Source organism: Capricornis sumatraensis, chromosome 5, assembly GCF_032405125.1.
Source record: "Capricornis sumatraensis isolate serow.1 chromosome 5, serow.2, whole genome shotgun sequence".
In the NCBI taxonomy this organism is placed as follows: Eukaryota; Metazoa; Chordata; class Mammalia; order Artiodactyla; family Bovidae; genus Capricornis; species Capricornis sumatraensis.
This window is the reverse complement of record NC_091073.1, coordinates 96,976,224-96,996,284: the sequence shown is the minus strand read 5'-3', so window position 1 is coordinate 96,996,284 and position 20,061 is coordinate 96,976,224. Positions and strand designations below refer to the sequence as shown.

The following is a 20,061-nucleotide window of genomic DNA, read 5'->3' as shown; positions in this document are numbered from 1 at the left end:
GGTTGCAAAAGAGTCAGACAAGACTTATTGACTAAACAACAACAACAACTTGCCCCCCAAACCAAAAATCGGTCCGGGAAGCTCTCTCCTCCAGCCATGTAGAGGAACAGGCCAGCCCCTGGGAGCTGTTTCAGTCAGTGACACCTTCTCTCCTTCCCTCTGTTCCCGAGGCTGTTATCAAACAGCCTGTGTGTTTCCCCAGTTCATCCCACTCTTTCCAATCAGTGCTAATTGAACCACTTAACTCAAAGACAATAACATTTGCCGTTTCAAACCATTAAGAAAAGTGTCTCGGTTGAGACGTTCTGTAGAAGGCCTACTCCAGGGATGTCAGTGCAGGCTCACACACAAACATGCCCACAAGGCACACTCAGCGTGTAAACACGCACACAACTAACAGTTCCAGGAAAAAATGCTGTAAAAGCATGGTTGGCAAGTGTCAGCCTGTCCTTCACCATGGGGTTGCCTGAATTATTAAAAAAAAAAAAAAAATCACTGCTGGTTCTAACTCAGGGCCGGGAAACTGCAGCTGTGGCCTCATCCTGGTGCACCCAGAGCTTCTGCTGCCTGTGTTCTCTGAGGTCCAGAGACGAACAGGAAAGAAGAGAAGCGCAGCTCCTAGGTCCCACCACACTTGACAGCTAGAATCTTTTTAGTGGAGGAGATGGAAGGCGTGCTCTCTCCAAACCCTCTGGGCGGGGGAGGGGTGTCCTCCTCATCTCCCGTCATAAAGATGTCCACCAGCAATCCCCTCACGTTAAGGATAGGTGAATGGGGGCACAAAGGTTGACATGACATGAAAGAACATCCTCTCTTCCAGCTTCAAGACCAGCCCTGGAAGGCCCCAGGAATGAGAGAGGGCTCGGGAGAAGCAGAGCTGCAGGCAAGGGCGAGGGCCTGGAGACGTGCCAGGAAGAGAGGACCAGAGCAACAGGGAGAAGGGGTCAAACAAGGCCCGGAGGAAAGAGGAAGGAGAGGGGGAGAGGAGGGTGGAGGAGGGGAGGGTGGGAGATTGACCCCAGACCTGTTTCCACACCGTCAGTGGACAGAGGACAGTGTGCTTTTTTTAGAGGCTTAAAGACTGAATGAAAATAGGGACTTCCCTGGTGCTCCAGTGGCTAAGACACCATGCTCCCAAAGCAGGGGGCCCAGGTTCAATCCCTGGTCCGGGAACTAGATCCCACATGCTGCAACCAGAAGTTCGAGTGTTGCAACTAAAGATTCTGCATGCCACAACCAAGACCTGGTGCAGCTGAATAAATAAGTAAATAGTTAAAAAAAAAAAAAAGTGAAACAGCTCAGGGTAGGGGGTTCTCATTTCATCTCTGCCGCTAGCTGTATGACTTTATGGTAAATTACTTAACTTCACTGGATTTGTGATTTCATCTGGGGGTGGGGGGGTGGGATTAGACTTCAGAGTTTCCTTCCAGCTCTCAAACACTCCCATTCCAACTCCTGGCTCTGCACCCCGAAGTTGCACACCCAGTTCAATCCCCTTGGTGTGTTCCTCTCCTGCTGGGACCAGGGCCAAAACTACTCTGGTGCAGGCCCTTGTCTTCTGATTTTAGGGCTCTGCTCCTCTATTTGTCTCTTTCAGAGCTCTGGGGCTCTGCCAAGAGGGGTTGTCTCTTCAGCTGCTAGATTCCAAAACTGATGTCTTCCCTGCTCAAGTCCCACTGAGTAACATCAAGCCTCATCAATTCACCAGTAGTTGATGGGTCCCCAAGAACAGATGAGATGTTGTCAGAAAGGAGACAGGCAAATGCTAGTCTGACCTTTAAAAAGGGAAAAATGCATGGAGCAAAGAAAAGGAAAGATGGTGAAGTCCATGAACCACAGGTAAGAGAGCTTAAAGTCTGTCCTGGACCAAATCCCAGAAGCAGTGGTTGAAATGCAGTTTGTGAGTTCTTAGAAAGAAGTGATTATTAAGATATGACATGTTCATGAAAGCTAAGTCAGGCTTAACCTCATTCCCTTTGCAGGTAGGGTCACTCAGCTATAAAATGAAGCGTCTATCATCACCCTGCCTTTTCCAAGGGACTGAATTATTTCAGGTGGGGCAGTGACAGGACACTGAATGACAATTACAAACTGAGTTAAGGAAGAAGTTCTGGTTTACTGCTAATCTACCTTTAGCATCTCTAACAAAAACAGAGTGGACTTCAGGCTCAGAGCCTCGCAGGCAAAGAGGATTTAGCCAGAGTTCACTAACACTGATCTGCAATCTCGGTATTTATTTTTAAAATTTCCTTTCATTTATGATCAGTGATGTGCTTCCATTTAAAAAAGTTCCTTTTAAAATAGTTTCAGAAAGAACAGGGTGATTTAAGGAAAAATATGAAGGAGATAACAGTATAGAGGCTATCTGGACTTGGCAATAGCACATAGATGGTATAATGGACACCTGAAGTTTGGGAGATCTGGCTGTAAATTAAATGCAGCTGGCCAACAGCAGGGCTGGAACCACTTGGTGGTACTTCGGCTGCCCGAGTCTACAGGCACCGGCTGTGGGAAGGTCTGATGGTTGCCGCTCAACAGCCATTTCCCCTTCCCCCTGCTGGCAAGTCTCTGCCCTTTTTCCCTGTGATATCTGCGTGTGACTCAGGAAAACACAAACTGATCTAAGTTATTTTTTGTGCCCTGGGACTTGCTGACAGTCGAGGGAAACCTATGCACTTCTTCATAGAATAGTATTTTTGGATACATTAATTAAAACACATAGGATTACAAAGGAAATGAATTACACCGAAAGTTATTAAAATATTTAAAAAAAAACCCCACCCACATCAGGGTTTAGTCAATATATGTACTTCTTCATTAACACACCAAATAACAAGATTGAGCAATAGGTGTGACATCTAAAATCTCAAGGCAGTGATGAGTCAACACCATGCTGAAATTCCTGCAACTACCGCAACATGATATAAAATTACTTGTGATTTCCATTGGTGATAAAATCATAGGTACACTAGTTTTACTGTGATTTTTGGCTTACATTCACATTCAAAGGACATGTTAACTTTGAGTTAGAGGTTAATAAAAATAAAGAGATAATTTTCTCCCATCCAAATTCATGGAGCCTTTGAGTACCTGGTCTCAGTCCGTCACTGGGGCTGGGAAGCAGAGTTCTCTTTCCTGGTCCCACAGCTTAGTACTGTTGTCCAAATCTGGACAGTGAGACAGGAGAGGAAGTCAGGTGAGAGGCATGTGGGGAGGGACTTCCTTGCTTTTAAAAAGAGATGCAGAAGTAAGACACTGCGGCTTCTCCTGATTTTGGAGATTGGTGTGTGGGCATGCAATGCCTGGCGCTATGGCAACCATCTTGCAGCCAAGAAAGAACTGTGGTCAAGCTGAGGGAATGGCTCAACAGAGAAGAGGAACAGAACCAAGGTATCTGAGGCTGACCTGGGGCCACATCTCAGTTAAATAGCCCATCCTGGAGCCACCCTACTTTGGGGCTGACCTTCTATGTGAGGTCGGTCTCCGCATCAATGGTCTATTACTTGCAGCACGAGACACTTGTAGCCTAACGTGACCTATGTGCCTTCCCCATAGTTACTGCGTCTTCTTTAATCTCCATGATGAAACTAGCATTCCCTAACGTTTCTGAGTCACGGGAGTTGCTCTCTGTCCCAAACCCACCTCTGCCACTTTCCCCCCCAGTCTCTCAGGGTCCTCAATGTACAACTGAAGAGTTGCCATCTAATGAGAACTGACAAGGTGGAGGCCACAGGAAGGGCTGATGCCAGGAGAGCTCTTGGTAAAGGGTGCCACCCAGAGCATCGGCTCAGAGCTCTATTTCGGTGCAACAACTTGGGTGGGACAGAGGAGGAGGAGTCAGGGTGAGGAAAAGTCAGTCTAAAGCGGAGGGCACAAGTGGGGCAGGAAAGCCAAGATATGAAGAGAACATCTAGGTTTCCAGATTCTGGTTCTGTTCAAATATCAGGACTGACACCACACCAATTCTCTACATGAGATCCCTTTTCTTTTTTCCCTTCCCTCCCCATCACATCTCTGCCTCTAGCTTCCAATCTATCGAGGTACACATTCCTCAACACACAGCCACAAATCTGATAGAAAGCTTGCAGAAGATATCGGACAGACTGTATAATCTCTGCTAATCCTGTAATCAGAAGCTAAACCCAGGACACAAGTGGATTTGCAAAGTAAGGCTTTTAGAAACTCAAATGGCATTAGCAGGCCACAGAGACCAACGTATGCAGTGACTGAGTGAGACCCATCAACCCAGAAGCAGATTCGTTCCTTCTACTCCATGTGAGCCCTGGGGAAAAAGAAAAGGACTGAAGGGGAATGGGCTGTTATACCTGAGGACGACAGCAAGGCCATCCCAAGCCCCTTGTCGCAGGCTCTCTGAAATGGTAAGTCTGGGAGTAGGAGTGAGAGGAAGAATAAAAGGCGGGGGAGGTTAGGAGCAAGGGAAGATCAGCCCATTCCTTATTCTGCTGCCGCTGCTGCTAAGTCGCTTCTGTTGTGTACGACTCTGTGCGACCCCATAGACGGCAGCCCACCAGGCTCCCCCGTCCCTGCAATTCTCCAGGCAAGAATACTGGAGTGGGGTGCCATTGCCTTCTCCATTCCTTATTCTAAACCCCCTTTTATTATCTTCTTTGGGAGAAAAACAACGGATTCCAGCAAAGCGAGAACAGGGAAGGTGTGTAAGAACAAGCACACTGTACATGCACAGGGCCCGTGCAGAATATTCCTTGGTAGCCAGCTTTCAAGTCACTGGTTTCAGAGTCTCTGCTCACACCTGACCTGCTCTAGGGGACAAAGGTCTCTGAAACAGTCAGGGCTATATTTGTCCACAAAGCTCGTCTCATCGGGAGCCTGCCTGTCCCTTGGTGGATGGGGCCTGAACAAATCTTTCTGTGCTACCCATCAGGGCCACATAGCTCCTTGATGGCGCTGTGTGGAGAAGTGATTAACAGACCAACCACAAGTGCCACAGGCCCCAGGGAGGCGGAGGGGCCCTGGAGACAGGAGGTGGCCTGGGAAAAACTTCCCTTCAGCTGAATGGAAATACTTCACTGGTTTTCTTGTCCACGAATCCCCATGTGACAGCACTGAGTCTGTGGGTGGGTCGCTGTGTGGGGCCATGTCCCTCTTCCTTTTGGGGACCAAACGTTCCTCAGGAGAAGCTGAGTTGGGGCCAGTGCAGGAGACCCTATTCTGTTAGCTTTGGTCCCTGACACAGCCCCTCTCAGGCTCACAGCCCTTCCTAGAGGTTTCTGAAAGAAAAAGATTTAAAAAGTTGTCTGGTTACGCTGTCATATTTAATGGGCACCCTTCAGAAGAGCTGCAAAGTTTAGTATAAGTACCACGTTTACAACAAGTACGATTATTTCAGCAGACTAATTTGGGGAAACCATGTGTTTTGACATATTTGTCCAGGTGACCATCAGGCCCTTGATCAGTATCTTAAAAACAAGACAAAAGGGTTTCTAACCCTGGCAAAGGTGGAACCGGGATGAGAAACCCAGGGACACTGAAATACAGGGAGACAGGTGCAGCTCTGAGATGGACCGGATGATGGGCCAAAGCTCAGCCATCCTTTCGGCTTCTCTCACAAAGAGAGGACAGAGCAGCCTAACAGAGATATATATATGTCAGACCCCTCCCAAAGATGAGAAACCCCCAACCCTCTGTGTGCCACGACCACTGTCTTCCAGGCACCCATGTGAGTCTTAAGAAAAATCCCTCAACACCTACTGAAGTCTTCTCCTTCCTAGAAAACAGTATTTAACAAGAATGGTCTTATTGACTGAAGCAAGCGAGTGAAGGTTACGTGTTTAGAAAACTCATTAATAACAAACACCATTCTTAAAGAGACAGACTCAGACAGAGAGAGGAGCTGGCAGGAAGCCCATCCCTTAGGCTGCCCTGAACATGGGGCAAGCTTGCGGATGGTGGTGCTGAAGGCCAGAGGCTGGCCTGGCCTCCGATCAGAGCAGGAGTTCGTCTTAGTCTCAGTTTGATGAAGACGTTTACCCAATAGCTCCCAGAGGTACAAGGCAGAGGGTCTCATTTCTGTCCTTTTACAGACAGTGGGAGCAAATGATTGCTTTAATTGGTTAGGAAATCAGAAGGCTCAAGCCAACAGAGGGTTCTATTCTCTGTTGGGCAGGGCCCCACTAGAGTAGAGTGTTGGACACAGGCCCCATCTTCTTCTTGGAGGTTTCCACTAGAGGGGAGAATCAGAATGCCCCCGACTTGGTGGTTGGTTAGTCTTTGCATATTCATCTCTCTCTCCTTCACTTACTGGCTCGTGTGTACACATGGCCTTGAATGGGTCCCCTGGACTGGCATTGGGAGGCAGACTGTCAGATGCCAGGACAGGAAGGATGGAGATGAAGCTGCTCTGTGTGCCTGGCACCCCAAGATGGTCTCCCCTTGGGGAGCGATCCCCAAGGGCTCAGAGCCAGCTCCGCAGCACCACCGAGCCACCAGGCCAGAGAGGCCAGTTTTTGGGGGTGGGGGAAGCAGGGAGAGAGGGTGTCCAGCCCAGAGACCGCTCACTTACACAAAGAATCCTTTCAGAGTTACTGGCTGGCAGGGCTCCTCTCAGACTTTTTTTTTTAAGGGCTTGTGCACTGAATACAGATCAAGCAGCTTCACTGGGCTGTCACACAAACTGGCCCCAGACCCCAGGACAGTGACACAGAATGGGGGCTCCTCTAGCCGAGTGGCCAGCATTCAGGCATCACAGTAGGAGGCGCCCAGATCCCCAGCTGGTGGTCCCACAGAAGCGGGGCCTCAGCACCTCTTATCAGAAGCAGAGCCATTTCAGTCTGGTGTCCTTCAGAAAAACAGTTTCAAGTAGACCAACACGACAGGTTCCCAAGAGCATGCTGCTTAGCATTCCTGGCTGGTAGCAAGGAAAAACTGAAAAGACAGGGATACTCAGCCGAGGGGCGGGGGTGGGGGGTGGGTAGCGTTCTGGGGTAAAGGAGGATGAGGTAGTCCCGTTATCCCTGTGTAAAAACAAACAGATCTACCTCTCCGCTGTGGCCAAATTCAGAACTGCGTGTGAGAGAGGCCAGGCGTCAAATACACACACAGAGACAGGATGGCTAGGGTGGACAGATGAAGCAACCAACAAACGGGGGAATTCTAATTCTTCCTGCTACATCTGCTAGAGGAGCTGAAGGGCCTGGCTTCCCTTACTTCACGTTCACTCACCCCTAGTTCCTCTAGACAGAAAGGTGATTTCCACTGGAAGCATGTGCAGACAGAACTGTATCTAAAACCACAGATTAAGAGCCGGCTGGGGGCTGGGGAGATCTCACTCCCGAACAGGCTCGTGCAATGAGAAAGGAAGGCGGCCTCCAGGAACCTGGGTGTCAGCCAACCCACCCATCGGTCGTTCCATGACTCATGGGGAAGCCAGTGGTGTGGGCTCCAGGCGAGGCTTCTAAGGGTAAGAGCCTGGCCTTTGGCTGAAGGAGGGGGTAGGCTGAGGACGGTCACAACAGCCACTGAGAGACAAAATTCAAGCCCGCATTTTCATTCTCATTCGAGATCCTCCAAGTCTCCCTCAGAAACTCCTTAGATGAGACAAATGAACCCACCTCGCCAGGCCAGTACTGGATGATGAGCCGAGGCCATACCACGAGCAAGGAAGAGAACCCGAGCTATGGCTGAAGCTGACAGCATTGAACTGGAACAATTAATGAGCTGCGTGAGGCAGCCTGACGGCCAAAGATGCTGATCCACAAAGAAAGTAAACAGCAGATCAAGAAGCCTGGCAGAGAGAAGGCAGTGCCAGCCTGGCACTACTCTATGAACTGGGGGGATCAGAATGGCTGGGAGGCCACGAAACACCTACAAGACACAGTGGAAAAGGACAACAGGTTGCAAGCCAAACTGAACAGATTAAAAACTCAGAAAACGTGCCAAATTGAGTGCTTCTTAAATTCGGTCAGAAATGTTCGAGGGTAAGTATAGAAAATGTGTTCCCATCTCGTTCACTCTCTCTAAACTCTGAGGTACCCTCTGAAGCAGGGAGCTGCTCCACAAAGGGCCCCAGAATATTCCTCAGAGAACAGACCTAAGCGATGTGACTGTTTTCTAAACAAATTCTGTGACACACCCATGGTCAAGGAAAATGGAGTCACAACATGAGGAGAATCATCTTTCCTCAAGGCAAAAGGGACAGAAAGTCAACAGCAAAGCTGGAGAAGGACCCAGGTGGCCAAGCTCCCAGTCACTCTCCACACAGCTGTCCGCTCCCCTCTCCACCCTCCCCTAGTGTTTTAAATTAAGAGTCTGTGGATGGAATTATTTTTTCTTTAGCCATGCAAAATCCAGGGATGGACAGCTCATAGATATAAGGACCCTGGGCAGAACCTCTGGGCTCCTCTCGTGGCCCAGCCGGTGCCCACCGACTGCACTGTAGCTCGGGCGCTCAGTGGGATATTTATAGCTGCCTTTAAATTTACCCGACTCTCCATAAAGCGAGGTAATGGGGCGCCCTTTACTGCTGCTCGTGGTGATTGTCCTAACATTCTTTAATTAGCAAAAAGCGTTGGCACAGCCACTTCAAAGTATTTGATCTTACGGTCCTGGTGTTCCCTATTTCAGGCTCAACAGCCCTCAGTCCCTTTGGAGAAAATGTACTTTAGCAGATTTGAAAATGACAGGCACATGTGTCCATGAGCACAAAGAAGCGTATTTGTGTACCTACACTCATGCTTCACAAACCCACAACTGCCAGGAGCCCATGAGCCTCGATGATACTTCCATAAAACTCCTGCTCATCAATCTGTCATCAAGAGGATATGAATTTTAAAAACTGAGGACTGGTGAAACCTTAAGGTCATCAGGATCTTCCTTAAACTTCTATTAAAAAAAAAAACTGGTCGTCTCACACCTATCTTTTCAAAGATTTATGGAGTAGGGTTAGGGTTCTTGATACACCATTAGGGAGGCCTGAACTCCTATTCACTTGGGCCAAAAAATAGTACTCTTCCTTCTGAAATAATTAATTCCCCACTATGATCGAGGTGTTGGGCACAAGATGGGGAAGGTCTCTGCTTTTATGGGATGTGCAAGCAAATAAGATAATTTCAGATAATGGTATATCAAATAAGAGAGTAAAATCCAGGGATGTGACTATGATTGGTGGGGCTACTAAAATAGTCTAAAGACAGGGTAGTCATGGAAAGTCTCAAGAGACCTGCTCAAGAAGAAGCTGACCACCTGAAGATGTGGGGGAACATTCCAGACAGAACAGTTATATTTGTGTATAACTGCAGGCATGGGTTCTTGGTTAAGGACCCAATTTGTGCTGGAGATCCTTGAAAAGCCATTTGCTCTTAACTCTCACTCCTAAAGGAGAGAACCAGCTCAGAATATTCCAAAACAAAGAAGAGCAGCTCAGCTGAAGGGTAGGGGTCGACCAGAAAGATGATAAAACACGAGAGCACAGGAACAGCCAGGGCACATGGCTGAGGGCCTGTGGTCCACGGGGCACCGTTTGTGCATGTTTGTGTCACATGTGCGTCTTTTTTTTTCTCCTGGCCCACGTGGCATGCAGTTCCCTGACCAGGATTGAGTCCAAGGCCCCTGCATGGGGAGTGAGGAGTCTTCACCACTGGACCGCCAGGGAAGTCCCTTGGTAGTTATTTGAGTTATGAGGGGGAAGAACACTGGAGCATTCCAGGCAAATCAGCAACATAACCTGATACAGCGTCACAAAGATTGTTGAGGTGGCTGCAGAGAACAGACTTCGAGGGAAAGAGGGAAAAATCTATGTCTTGAATACTTTAACTTCTAGTTTTGAGTAAATATTCTGTGATATAAGATGTTAACATAAGAGGAGGCTGGGTGAAGACCACAACCTATAATCTGAGTATGTTTAAGCTGTCTCAAGTCTAAAATTATCGCAAAATGAACTGTTAAAAACAGTGAAAAATACCTGATATCTTAAACGAAGAACTGAAAGGCCTAAATTAGGGGTAATACCAAAAGCAGAGAGGAAAAAATGAAAGGAAAAAAAAAGGATTCTCTCAGAACTGACTTTGGTTAGAAACATTTCCCTTCTATACTAGTTTCCTTATTTTTAATACTACTGCTGCTACTAGTATTACTACTGCTACTACTAGTATTACTACTGCTACTACTAGTATTACTACTGCTGCTACTAGTATTACTACTGCTGCTACTAGTATTGCTATTTGCTTAAGACTGATGGATTTTCCTTACTTGCTGCTGGTTAGATAATACCACAAAATAAGTACAGTTGTCAATCCCAATAGACACACGCAGAATCTGAAGTTTAAAGAAGTGACTCACATACACAGCATATACAAAGCAGACAAATGGAACCATGATTTGAACCCAGGTTTCTCTGATTCCAGAATACTTTTATAACCTCCACACAGTATAATACCCAGTAGTATGTATGCATGCATGAAAGTGAAAGTGAAGTCACTCAGTCGTGTCTGACTCTTTGTGACCCCATGGACTGTAGCCTACCAGGCTTCTCCGTCCATCGGATTTATTCATTCACTCTGTCTCTCTCTCCCTCTTTCATTTAACATATTTTCTAGGACTCAGCTGGGGGAAATGAAGTGTTTGGGCTTTCACCAACCAAAACATGAATAAACTGAATAAATGTATAAAACCACTGTGTATTTGTGTATAACTGCAGGCATGGACTCCTGGTTAAGGATCCAATTTGTGCTGGAGATACTTGAAAAGCCATTTACTCATAACTCTCACTCCCACATCTGCATTTACATCTGCTAGGCTCTGATCTTTAGGCTTTTCTTAAATCTCCAGTGAGTGTGAAACTCAACATTTCTGTGACTTAGCTTTGCCATTTTGTAGCAGTGCCAAGCAGTACTTCTAATACTACTGGTAAATGCTTAGATGTTCTAAGATCTTTGGGATAAAAACCAACAGGCCATATAAAGAGTGAGAAAAGTATCACAAAGAGGAATCGAGGCAGATTTTGTGAGCTTCTCTGGTCTACCTGCCCCCTTCTCTTGGTCCACGTGATGATTCCTGTTGCACTGACTCAGGGAACCTGCTCACTTTCCAAGGGGAAGACCCAGTGGCCACATCACCCATACCTGGCTGCCCTCCTTTCCCCCTCACAAGCACAAGAACACAGAGGACACATGCTGGTGATTAAGATATACCCTCCCCATTCTCTTCCTAAGTGGCACACATCACATTATCACAGTGGTTTAAAATTTGAATGCTGAATAGATTTGAGATTGAAACCAGACTCTTGTCACTGCGGTCAGCTGAATGGATCCCAGACAGATAATGCCCATGACCCAAACCCCAAACCTGTAAATGCTACCCGGTATGAAAGAAGGGTCTTTGCAGATGAAATTAAGTGAAGGGTCTTTGCAGATGTGATTAACTTTGACACCGTCCTTGCTTGTCCAGGTGGGCCCTAAATTCAATGGCAAGTGTCCCTATATGTCAGAGGAGGCAGACAGGGGAGGGGAAGTCAACATGACCAAGGGGATGGCCGTGATACAGCCACAAATCAAGGAACAGGACGGTCACTGGGGCTGGAGCAGACAAAACGCCAAGCACAGATTCCCCTCTAGGCCCATTGGAGGGAGGCTGGCCCTTTCAGATTTTGCACTTTTAGCCTTCAGAACTGTGAGAGAATAAATTTCTGATTTTCTAAACCACCAAATATGTGGTAATCTGTTATGTCAGCTTTAAAGTCACTTACTAGCAATAAAGTTACTTGCTAGTTCTGTGATTCTGAGAAAGCTTCCTAAATTCATCTGCAAAATGGGGAATCTAAGGGTACCTCCACTGCAGAGCTGTTGTGATGATCAACATGGAAACCAACCAATGCTCCGGGCAATGTTGCCGTCAACATCACTGTTGTCATTGCCACACGAAGGCAATTAAAGGGAAGGATAAACCACAGGGCTTATAACAGGCTAGTGCACCTGAAGAGTACATTTCCAAGGCTTTTGGCTGGTCCTCTCCAGGCTGTCTGGCCACACTGATGATGGCGCTCAGAATGGGCACAAACTGTGTATTCCACAGAGGCAGTGTGAGGGCATTGGGAGGTTTCTCCCTCCCTCAGACCTGGCAGCCCAAAAAGAAACGGGAAGTCCTAGCAAACTAGCCTCAAAGAAGAGGAAGAGGCCTTGCCATGCTCTAGCTCTTTGCCATTCTTATGAAGCATCTTGTCTTCTCTAAGGCTTTCTGCAAATTGCTCTGGATGGGACCTGCCAGAAGAAGCTTTCTTGTCCATTTTCTTGTGACATCCTTCTTTTCAGTTCTTGGCGGAAAGGGACAGTGGATTTTGAGGGCACTGAGAAGAGTGGGTAATACTAGAACAGTTGTGTCACCTTGAAGCATCAGGCTCAAGGAATAAAACCCATTCCATTTTTATGGGTAGTAATGGCATGGCCATGGGCTCACTACAGGGTCACAGGCAAGAAAAACAATCTTGCTTTTTTGTGATGGTGACTTTATCCATTAAACAGAAACTTCATGACCCACTGATTCTTGAGGGATATCTGTGCAGGTGGGTGGAAGTGAGAGAAAGATGCAAACACACACACATATACACGTTTGTTGCCTTAGGTAGAGGGTGACTGTTTCCTTACAGACCATTTCTTACATCTTGTCACTAATTCACCAGTCAACTGGTGTCTTTCCCTTTGTGAAGGTCAACTTCCATATTTTTCTTTCCTCCTGTTTTCCAAATCCCTTTTCCTTCTGTGGGGCTTTTTCTTTTCTTAGTTAAAATGGCAGCATAAAATGTATAAAAATAGACAAGATGCTTGAGTAGGGTTTGGCAGCCCGACAGTATTGCAAACAGGAGCCAGAGTTGCAGGGAGTACACATGTGATCTTCCTGTCACGGATGGACCTACCTTAAGGGGCCCAAAAGCCTCCTGGAGGCAAGATAGTACCCTGCTCACTCCTGGCAAACCCTGCGAGGCATGGACATCTAGTGGCAACTGAGGATAATGCCTCAGGGATGCAGGTCAGGCTGGCGAGTGGTCTACTGTGGGCTTTACAGGAGCTCAATTATCCTGGGGGGCTTCCCAGGGGGCTTAGTGGTGAAGAATCTGCCCCTGCTGATGCAAAAGATGCACTGAACCCTGCCTGGGTGGGGAAGATGCCCTGGAGAAGCAAATGACAACCCACTCGTGTTCTTGCTGGGGAAATTCTATGGACAGAGGAGCCTAGCAGGCTGCAGGCCATGGGGTGGCAGCGAGTCAGTCACGCCTGAGCAACTGAGCATGCGTGCAAGTATCCTGGGTCCCCTAAGAGCCAGTCCCCTGGATGACCGTCTCCTTCACTTCTTATTAGGGGTCCAAAGTCACTCAGAATGGCTGTGGAAGACCATGGTTAGCCTCACCCAGCAAAGTATAATGAAGCACCTGCACACAAAAGCACAGAAGACAGACATCTGCAAGTGTCCTCAAGCCCCAGGTTTAAATGCCAATTAGCCACACACTGCCATCTTGGCTGAAGGGCTGAGCTCAGAACTGACACAGACTCTGATATTAATTAGTTGTGTGGCTCTAGCTAAGTCACTATGCCTCTCTGAACTCCATTAATAACATCTGTTAAATGAGAGGTTAAGTCCAGATGATCTCCAAGATCCTTTTTAGCTTTAACACTCAGTGACCTATGAGTCTTTTTAGTAGCGGGGAAAATACAGTCTGCTCTGCTTTGGATCTCTGCTTTGGCACTGTGGATCTCTTAGATTCAACGGAAAGAATCATCTGCTTCTCAACTTCGCGGCGCATATCCAAGACTTGGCTACAATCCCAAAGGATCAACCTTCTTCACAAAGCTTCGTATCTGGGGAAGGCTGGGAATCATGGACTATGAGAGCTGGAAGGAATTTTCTAGTCCATTCCTTTAATTCTAGAAATGAAGAAACTAAGGTTTAGACCTGTGTTAAGATTTGTCACATGTCTAATCAGTGGCAGAAAGGGGGACTAGAACTCAGGTGTCCTGCTCTCCGTGCAGGTTCCCAGCTGCTGACACAGCCTGGCCTGATCACTGACTGGCTTCTCCAGCTCTATCACAGCAGTCTCTCTGTGGGAAACCACCAGTGAAAACACTCTCAGCACAGGAGTTCTTCCTTCTCTCGTCTCCAAGTGTAAGTCTTCCTCTTCTTATTCGCTGATGGCACCGCTCCAAATCAAGGAAGCACTCAGAATCAGGGACTGCGAGGAGCAACAGGCAGATGCTAGATGGTGCTCGAGTGACAGGATCGGAGGTTCCAGTGTCACTTTCTATTCAAAGGGGCTGTGTGTGCTGCCACTGCCCCACAGCCTCCCTGGTCCAGTGGACAGTTTCCAAGGTGCTCCCTTAGCCTCGCTGGCCTATCTAGAACTCCGTGGGCTGCATGAAGCTTGGGCAGACTCATCAATATCACTCACAAATATTTAACCAGGAGACTGCCTCATTACTAAGCATTGGTTTGATCCTACCCTTCCATCCACCTCCACAACATTTGCTGGGCCTGGCGCTGAACACATGGGGCCTGAATTTGCCCAGATCAGCCAGGCAGCCTCTTCTTTCCTCGAGGGGGAGGGGCAGCTGTATTCCAGTGGACCATCCAGACCCAGGGCTAGGGTCTCCTCTGGAACTCTATCAGCTCAGAACCAGCTGTGGCAAAGACAGGAACTTCTCAATAGTAGATTTCCGATTCTCCTCCATGGATCCCTGACAGGCTAGATTCACAGCTCTGAGTAAGATGGGAGTGCTCGGCTTGAGGGCTTCCCAGGTGGCACTAGAGGTAAAGATCCTGCCGCCAACGCAGGAGATGCAGGTTTGCTCTCTGGATCGGGAAGATCCCCTGGTAGAGGGCATGGTAACTGACTCCAGTTTTCTTGCCTGGAGAATCCTATAGACAGAGGAGCCTGGCAGGCTACAGTCCATAGTGTTGCACAGAGTTGGACACGACTGAAGCGACTTACCATTCACGCATGCACGTCCTGCTTGAAGCTGATGATGTGCAAATGGGGCTTAGTTAAGACAGCAAACAGGGCCACTAACAACCCAGATGGAACTAATCTCCATTTCTTTCTTTGATCATTAGGCTGGTGCAAAAGTAACTGCGGTTTTGCATTATTGAATTTTGCTGTTATTGGAATATATTCTTAAATAAATGTATGTTATACATTATTTTAATGTGCATTTCTCGCTTTATTTTTCTTTTTTGCAAATGACTTACTACTTGCTGTTTATTTTATATTTATTTGAGACTAGGGAAATGATGTTAGACAAAAAGCAAATTCAAGCCATTTTCTTGTTCGAGTTCAAAATGGGTCATAAAGCAGCGGAGACAACTCACAACATCAACAATGCAACTGGCCCAGGAACTGCTAATGAATGTACACTGCAGTGGTGGTTCAAGATGTTTTGCAAGGGCAATAAGAGCCTTGAAGATGAGTGCAGTGGCCAGCCACTGGAAAAGGATGACCAACTGAGAGGATCATTGAAGCTGATCCTCTTACAACTACATAAGAAGTTGCCGAAGTACTCAACATTTGACCATTCTACAGTCGGTAGAATACAGAATGGTTCAAATGCATTTGAAGCGAATTGGAAAGATGGAAAAGCTCTGTAAATTGCTGCCTCACCAGCTGACCACAAATCAAAACAATCATGGGTTTGAAGTGGCATTTTCTCTTATTGTATGCAACAACACAAACCATTTCTCAGATTGTGATGTATGACGAAAAGTGGATTTTATGCGACAACTGGTGACGATCAGCTCAGTGGTTGAACTGAGAAGTGCTCCAGAGCACTTCCCAAAGCCAAACTTGCATCAGAGAAAAGTCATGGTTACTGTTTGGTGGTCTGCTGCCAGTCTGATCCACTACAGCTTTCTGAATCCTGGTGAAACCATTGCACATCTGAAAAATATGCTCAGCAAACGGATGAGATGCACCGAAAACTACAATGCCTGCAATGGGTATTGGTCAATAGAAAGGGTTCAGTTCTCCATGACAATACCCAACCTCATGTAGCACAACCAACGCTTCAAAAGTTGAATGAACTGGACTATGAAGTTTTGCCTTATCCACCATATTCACCTGACCTCTTGCCAATCAACAACCACTTCTTTAGGCATCCTGACAACTTTTTGCAGGGAAAATGCTTCCACAACCAGCAGGAGGCAGAAAATGCTTTCCAAGAGTTCATCGTATCCCAAATCATGGATTTTTACTCTACAGGTATAAACAAACTTATTTCTTGTTGGCAAAAATTTGATTGTAATGATTCTGATTTTGATTAATAAATATGTATTTGAGCCTAGTTGTAATGATGTAAAATTCAAGTCAGAAAGCACAATAATTTTTTCACCAACCTAACAATAATTCTTACGACTGAAACGAGATAAATAAAGGATCTACTTTATCAGCCCCTCCTCTCTCTCCCTTCCTCCTACACACATCTCATATACCCTTCACTGAAGTTTTGTTTTCCTTTTATCTTCTGGGTGTGCTGCACAGTATATGGGATTAGTTCCCAGCCCAGGGATGGAACCAGGACCCCCTGCATTGGCAGCTTGGAGTCTTAACCACTGGACTGCCAAGGAAGTCCCTCACTGAAGTTTTTTACGCACTGTTCCCCCACCTTGCCTCTGCCATGAACTCTACGCAGAGTGAACATACTGAACATTTTTCTAACAGTGATGAAAACACCAAGCTCAGGATTTGAAGACTGGATTGAGATGCTGGCTCTGTTGCTTTCTGAGTGTATGACCTTGAGTATGTTATTTGCCTGCCTGAGCTCAGTACATCCACCCACAAAATGGAGACAACTATGGTAACTGTGTCACCGGGTAAAGAAAGATTAAACAAGAACAGATCCATCCATCTAGCCAGCAGACAAACATCCCAGTAAATGACTCTTGAAGGAGATGAATCAAACCTGAGTTCTTATTGACTGGGAGAAAACTCTGGAGAATCACTTCTACTACCCAAGTTTTAGACATCTGAGCTCTGCCAGGGTTCAAGGACTGGCTCCCCACTTACTATGTGATTTTAGGTCACATATTAACTATCAACGTCATTATTATTTGACTGCAAATGCATAATAAAATGTTGGTAAACAATGGGGAACCCAACTTGCCAACAATGGAACTGCTTTCTCTCCATTCAAGGACTTCAAAAATTCCCTGGCATATTTAAGGATGTTTCAGGTTACTGGGCAGCAGAGAATGCTGAGATAAGGGTGTGGCACAACCCAGAGAGCTGAGAGATCCAGGACCTCCTCTTCTTAAGCAATAGCTCACATGGAGGTGGTAGAAAAGCAAGCTTGCTAAGGCAGGGGGGGCGGGGCACAAGGAAAGGAGCCTAGGGGTAAGCATCACTAAACCAATGCCATATTCTACCAGCTGGCTTTCCAGGGCTGAGCCACAGATGGCCCCACCCCCACTAGGCAGAGAAAGGGCCAGTCGTTTTCTCCAGTGGGAAAAGGCCGACCAAGTTCTGCTCCCTCTCCTACACTGGTCCATCCAATGCCCCAGAGTCTCCTCTCACCAGAAGTAGGGGCAGGTTGCTACGCAGTTCTTCCCAGGCAGTCCAGGCAACAAAGAAGAGCTGGTTAAGCTCCTGGGGCAGAGGGTTTAAGACCCACTCAAGTCCAAACTCTGGGCACGGGGAGGGGAAAGGGCGCGGGGCTGCAAAGAGTGAGAAGCCAGGGTTCCGCTGCATGAATGAACAACGGGTTGTGCCGTGGTGGCTGGGAGTTCACCTCGATCCTTCCAGTTGGTGGTTGTGGTGTCCCAGGTTGTCATTCCACTAGCTCCCCGCACTTGGTCTTTCCTTCCACTGTTTGCCTCCCCCGCAACCCTCATTAAGAAAACGATCATTTAAAGCCCCAGTTAAAGCCGAGGTGAGGAAATGTGCGAGGTAGGCGGGGAGGGGGGGGGGGCGAAGCGGCCGCGGAACAGGACGAATCGGCATCTGTGCAGCAGCGCCCTGGCCGCCCCCGCGTCCCCCCCTCACCCCCCCAGTGTAGCTCGGAACTCCGAGCGTGCAGCCCGGGCCGAGCGGCAGGCCGGTCGCCCCGTCAGCAGGCGACGGGGGTAAGGATGACGCGGTCGGGGCAGGAGGCACGCCAACAGCAGTAGCCCCGCCGTGGGCCGCCGCGCCTCCGGCTCCCAGGGCCCTGAGGCCACCGCGCCCAGAGCCCCAGGGTGGGGGCGGGGGCCCCCGCGCGGTCTCTCCGCAGCAGCCCCGCGCCGCTCCAGCCTATCAGAGGCCACCCGGCGGCTCCCTCCGATCGGACCAAAATAGCTGCGAACGCCTGCGACTTGCGCGCGGCCCCTCACTTGACGCTCACTCAGGCTCCCTCGCCCGGCCCGCTCCCCGCGTCTAGAGGGGGCGGGGAGGAAACGGCCGGGGCGGGGGGCGGGGGGGCGGTGGGGGAGAAAGGAAGGAAGGAGGAAGGCAGGGAGGGAGGAAGGAAGGAAGGAAGGAAGGAAGGAGGGAGGAAGTCGGACGGAGGCGCGGAGCTCGGGGCTGCGCGGCGCGGGCCGGCGCGGCGCTGGAAGGCGCCGGCGTTAACCCCTCGAGGGCAGGCAGCGGAGGGGGAGCGGTGTTAATACATAAGAGCACTGCATCACGCTAATCTTCTCCCCAGAACAGTATGCGTCAGCAGTACATTCACGTTCTGACTGAAGGACAAAAGGATGAGAGAGCAGTCTGCGTGGCTGCTGCCTGCAACACCGCGAGCCCGGCGCGAGGAGGAGACGGTGGGCGCCGCGCGCAGGGGCCCCGCTGCTGCTGCCGCCGCCGCCGCCGCTAGCAAGCGGGGACCATGTTCCCGGGCTCCGGAGCGTTCCCCGCAGCCGCGACCCCCGCTGCTCACGCCGCCGCCAGCGCCGGGGCCGCTGCAGCAGCAGCAGCAGCAGTCCGCGGGCAGCGCAGCCGCTGAAGGCGCCGGGGGCCAGAGCCCCGAACTCGCTCTCTCCGCACAAAGCCAGAGCCGGCGGTGCGCTGGGGGCCTGGCTGCGGCGGGCGATTCCGCGCCCCCGGACTCCCCGAAAGGGCCTGCGGTTCGGGGCGACCCGGCTGCCGCCGCCGCCGCCGCCGCCGCTGCTGCGCTCCTCCGGCCGGCGGACCAGGTCCCGGCGCTGCCTCTACGCCGCTGCCCCTCGGGGGGCTGGACGGATTACTGCTCTTTGCACCAGCAGCCGGCGGACTGGGAAACTCAGCCCAGTTTGGGGCTTTTTAACCCTTAAGAGAAAAAGCGAGGAGAGAAGGGGGTGTGTGTCGAAGAGGGAGGGGGCGAAGGAGCGGCGGACACCTCCTCTTAACTCTCGCAGCACCGCGAGCGAACGACTGCATCAGCTGCCTCGAGCCGGGAGCGGCCGACACCAGAAGGGGCAGCGCGGCGGCAGCTGCGAGCGCGGCCTGGGAGGCTGCGGGGCGCCCCCTCACTCCCCGCCTGGTAGCAACCCCGGAGCGGGCGGGGGGCACCAGAGGCACACTCCGGCGATGAAGCGGCATCCCCCTCGGCTGGTGCGAGCCGGGGCCAGAGTCCAAGGACAAAGCCGGGAAGCGCTGGCGGCGCCCCGCCTCGGGCGGAGGGGGGGGCATGCACCTGCATAGCCCGCCGGGCCTCGGCTCTCCCGGCGCGCCTCAACTCCGCGGCTCCGCTCGCCGGCTCCGGATTTACTAGAAGCCATTTTGTCTCCCCCCACCCCTCCCCTCCCCTCCCCTCCCCTCTGACCTCCCCGCCCCCTCGACTTCCCCCCTTCTGTTAATTAAAACTAAGAAGTGAGAATGGGAACGAGGTGGCCAGCTCCGGCGGAGAACGCTTAAGGACACCACGCCAGTTCTTCCCTTCCTTCCTTCCGAGGTAGGTGACAGCGAATGATGGGGTGGGGATGGTCGCCTCGGGGGGAGAGCAAGTCCCAGCTTTCCGAGGGCTGGCCTGGGGCGGGGGGCGCTGGTAGACGAGGGGCCACTCTTTAGTTTTGGCATGATTTTTTTTTTCTTCCCGGCCGATCTGCTCCGACTCTCTAATCGCCCCCTCCCCACCTCCTTCTCCAGATGGAAAGAGGAGCTCC

General features: G+C 49.7%; 1 protein-coding gene across 1 annotated transcript in view; it reads right to left on the bottom strand.

Moving 5' to 3' along the window:
* SND1 (staphylococcal nuclease and tudor domain containing 1) overlaps positions 1 to 20,061 on the bottom strand; it is a 422,890-nt gene that overhangs the window by 43,506 nt on the left and 359,323 nt on the right. The window lies entirely within an intron of this gene.